The sequence below is a fragment of the Lontra canadensis genome, unplaced genomic scaffold, assembly GCF_010015895.1.
Source record: "Lontra canadensis isolate GAN:19392208 unplaced genomic scaffold, GSC_riverotter_1.0 scaffold142, whole genome shotgun sequence".
Lineage (NCBI taxonomy): Eukaryota > Metazoa > Chordata > Mammalia > Carnivora > Mustelidae > Lontra > Lontra canadensis.
The window spans coordinates 3,293,424-3,298,206 of record NW_022631136.1 but is presented as its reverse complement, the minus strand read 5'-3'; the positions used below and the strand labels follow the sequence as shown (position 1 = coordinate 3,298,206).

General features: G+C 39.8%; 1 non-coding gene across 1 annotated transcript; it reads right to left on the bottom strand.

Annotated features, from left to right (window-relative positions):
- Positions 1-3,246: 3,246 nt before the first annotated feature.
- LOC116858824 lies at positions 3,247-3,438 on the bottom strand. Its single transcript, XR_004381021.1, has one exon. It is a non-coding gene; the product is annotated as a U2 spliceosomal RNA (small nuclear RNA).
- Between the last annotated feature and the right edge of the window lie 1,345 nt (positions 3,439-4,783).

The following is a 4,783-nucleotide window of genomic DNA, read 5'->3' as shown; positions in this document are numbered from 1 at the left end:
TTCTCCAGCATCTTATTCAAATCCTTCACAGTCACCTCCCAAATATCCACAGACATTGGGCAACAAGCTCTCAGGATTTCTACATACATTTCCCCATTGGACCTTTGCAAGAAGCTGCAAGGAGGGCACTGTGCTCACATTTCCTTGATAAATAACTGAGGAGATATGGTCAAGAACCTAGATTGAGGTGGATTTCCCTATATCACCATTGTTTTGTACACTTTTTCCAGAAATATACCTCAAGGATGTTAGTCATCCACAAGCCACAAATCTCTGCTGTTTGATGCAGAAATCAAAAACGCAATGGCAAGTGTTATCACTCTCTATAATTCTGGAGTGCTAGAAGGAGAAAGAAATTGTGGCTGAAGTTTGTATTTATGTGTTTGCGTGTGATGTGTGTGGGGTATGTGTAGGCTATGTGTGTGGTGTATGTATATGTGCTGTGTATGCGTGGTATGTGTGTATGTGTTTGTAGTATGTGTACTGTTTGTGTGTGTATGATGTGTGTGTGTGTGTGTAGTGTATATGTGTATATGGTATGTGTGATATGGGTGGTGTGTGTGTGGTATATGTATGTGTGGTGCATATGTGTGTGTGGTGTGTGGTATTTGCAGTATGTGTGTAAGCATAGGGTTGTGTGTGTGGTGTGTGTGGTATATGTTATTTGTGTGTGGTATATGTGTGTGGTGTGTGTGCAATGTGTGTGTAGTGTGTGGTGTATATATGTGTGTGGTATGTGTATGTGGTGTATACGTGTGTGTGGTGTGTGTGCAGTGTGATGTGGGTGTGTGTATGTATGTGGTGTGATGCCACTGTTCATTCCTCTCAATTACTCCATTTTTATTATGGAGAACCCACAGTCTTCATTTCATTTATTATTAGTGTTTTTTTTTTTTTTTAAAGATTTTATTTGTTTATTTGACAGAGATCACAAGTAGGCAGAGAGGTAGGTGGGGGGAGGCAGGCTCCCTGCTGAGCAGAAAGCCCAATGCAGGGATAGATCCCAGGACCCTGGGATCATGACCTGAGCCGAAGGCAGAGGCTTTAACCCACTGAGTCACCCAGGTGCCCCGTCAGTGTTCTTATGTACCCCAAATATGGAAGTTTTATTCTTGTTTTTTACTAAATTTAGCTCAATTCTTAATTATTTCCCCTTCTTGTTCTTTTTTTAAAAAAGATTTATTTATTTATTTGAGAGAGTTAAAGGGAGAGGGCAGTGGTAGATGGAGAGAGAATCTTAAGGAGAGTCTGTGTTGAGCACAAGCCCAATAAGGGGCTTAATCTCATGAACCTGAGATCACAAACTGATCCAAAACCAAGAGTCTGACACTTTAACTGACTGTACCACTCAGGTGCCCCTTCCCTTCTTGTTGTTTTTACATACATGTCATGAGGTTCACATTTCAGGTGTGTATCTTCTAGTCTATTGTCCATTGATCTGGATGTGGGCCCTTAACTATTCAAGATATCTTTGGGCACACTAGCCTGTTATGGATCCAGGCACATAGGAAATAGTGTTGTATGTATATAGTAGCCCAGATATGACAGATAGAAGGGCTTTTCTGAGTGATGTGTGGCTTGTGGAGAGTGGATAGAACTTCATGACTTGTAGACTTCTAGTGTGTGAAGAAATTAAATGTATACTGCTACTTAAAATCACAGAGATTCTTTAAAAAAAAAGAAAAAAGAGATTGTTGTTTTGGATTCTAGCTCAGTAAAGCTAAGGATGCTTGCTAAACCCTTTTGGTTTGTTATTCTGTCAAGTTTAGGTAATAATGAAATTCTCTGGGTTGTTATTTAAAGGAGAAAGAGTGGAAGAACTTGCAATGTTACAAATAGTCTGAAGTATAAAAACCACCATATGTCCTTAAACTTGAATAAACAAAAGGCAACCAATATCTCCTTCCCTCAGGGAGATTTTCATCTGGAGATAAGTGGGAATAAGGGAGGAGGGGGGATACATCAAAGAAGAGACATGAGTTGAGACAGGGTTATGGTCTGTGGACCTCAGGGCCTTCTCTGTCTGGAATGTTGTCTGAAACCTCCTCTATTTCTTTGGCTGATCAATTTCTATACATTCTTTGATTCTGGGTCTAAATGTCATGTTTTCAATCACTTGTATGTGGAATTTAAGAAACAAAGAAGATGAACACAGGGAAGGGAAGAAAAAATAAAATAAGATGAAAATAGAAAGGTTAGCCATAAGAGATGCGGAACTCTTGGAAGCAAACTGGTTGCTGGAGGGGAGGTGGGTAAGGGAAGGGGTAATTGGGTGATGGACATTAAGGAGGGCACCTGATGTAATGAGCACTGGCTGTTATATGCAACTGATGAATCACTAAATTCTACCCCTGAAAATTATAATACACTATATATTAACTAAATTGAATTTAAATAAATAATTTAATAAAAATAAAATAAAATAAAATAAAATATGTTGTGTCTTCAAAGAAGAACTCTTCCCCCACCGTCAGCCATGTACTTATTCAGAAACATGTCCCTTTCCAAAAGTGCATGATTTGGAACCATAACTTTAATTCTGCTGTTATTAATTTTATTTATTTTACATCTATCTTCTCATTAGATGTTAGCTATATGAGGAAAGGGACATCCCCAGCTGGGACATCCCAGCTCTTGGGATAGTGTCAAGTATAGCAGCACATAATGGCAGCCCAACACATGTTTGTGGAATGAACGAATACCTTTGGTGTCTTCTCTGCAACAGTGAGGTTGAATCAGGTGACCTGGGTATTTTCCAGGGCTATCTCCTACAATGGTTGGGGTGGAAAGTAGGTGAGGGAACAGCAGCAGAAGGGTGCTAGATTCTGGATGTAATTTGGCCAGGAGGTGGTGCAGGCAGTCTGGCTCCCTGGCCAGGGCAGGGGTGGGGCAAGCTGTGGTGGGTGTGGAGTTAGAACACCTTCAGGCCAGCAGCAGTCCCAGGCACAAGGGGTGAATGGTTGCAGATGCATGCAGACCTGCTGGGGCACTTGCTTCAGGGATGTGTTGGATGTTGGCATCCTGTACCTGTAGCCACCAAACTGTTCTTGGCACATTAGGACGAAGAGTGGCAAGGTAGCTTATCCTGAGTCAGAGAGGAGACCCACCCACCATCCTGACAGTTCCCAGTCTCTTGCTTGTTTGGTCAGTGCCTTTTCCCTGAGCTCTCACAAACAACGCCATGTTCCACTTCCTTCCCTAGGCTTCCCCTCCCACCCTCTTACTTTCATCTTTGCTGAGACCTTGTAAATGTGCCTGCAACCCCATTCCCAAAGTTCTCTTTGCATCAGCCTCTGAGGTGATGAGTCCACTCTTTCATTAAGGTCCAACTTTTTACTCCTTCCTTTGATCCCCTACTGAGCTCTTCTGGGATCCCCTTTTTTAAACTGATAAGTACAGATACTACACTTGATCTTAGCCAAAAATCTGAGAAGTGATGGGATCCCCTTTTTTAAATCCATTACTTTACCTCTAGGATTTATATTTATAGCCAAAACTTCTTTTTTGAACATGAGGTTCCAATTTAACTTTGTGCTTTACTCAACTTGAATATCTAGTGGCATCTTTGGGTCTCAATATTTATAGTTGGTCTCCATATACATGTAATTAAATGCATTGCTGTTGTTTTCTCCTGTTAATTATCTCATGTCAATTTAAATCTTAGACCAGCTCCAAGAATCCTGAAGAGTGAGGAAAAAAATGTTCCTCCACAAGTAGCCCTACTCAAGTTACTGAGTCATCTTACCTAAAGTCAGCTGATTGCAGATGATGGCCATACTACAAAATGCATTAACAGCAACAGAAATTAACGTTTGATTAAATAATTGGGTACTATAGACTGACCAAGTAAATACATCAAACTAATTATCACAGATTCCAAAGGGCTACTCTGTCAGTGTAAGAATGAATGACAAATACCCCATCCTGGATAAAATAAGGATAAAATTGCTTATTGAAAATTAGTAGTAGGTATCAAGAAAAAAATCCTTTCAGAATTAGTAAGTACCAGCCAGAACACATGTGAGTTTGTGATCTGAATGCATGCTATCAAGGTGATTGAAAAATTGAAAGTGATTACATGTCAGTAGTATACCCAGAGGACTGGAAAGACTAAGTATACCTTCTTTCTAGAGGAGCTGACTTCAATCTAGGTGTCAAAACATTCCCATATGGTGAAGCTACTAGTAAATTGAATATGACACAGTAAAAAACACAAGACACAGAAAGAAACAAGATAAAATAAGTAAGAGTCAGCAGAAACCAGAAACAGAAGAATTAGTTCCATAAAGACATCAGACATTAAAACTGTCAGACATGGAAGAAAAAAAAAAATCACATTGCTTATTTATGTTAAACTATGTTGAAAAATTCTGACAAATCAGTTAAAAAAAGACAAACACTTAACAATGGAATGAGCAAAAGCGAAAAAGAAATAAATCACAAAAGAGAATATCTAGATATTTAATAAATATATAAAAGGAGGGGCAAGATGGCAGAGAAGTAGGAGACCCTCTTTCCACCTGGTCCACTAAAGTGAGTTAAATGTCTACCAGAACACTCTGAACCCTCACGAAATCAGACTGAGATATAAGATTATACGCTTCTGGATCTCTATGGTGTCAGAAGATCATCAGTGGAGAAGTAAAGTGCAGTGGGAACACTTGGACTGATATTGGAGGATAAACAGAAGGGAGAGGGAGGCACCAGAAGTGACCCATTGGAAAGTAATACCCCAATATGAAAGTGTCCTGTGATTGGTGACCAGCATTAACTTGGGAGTCTG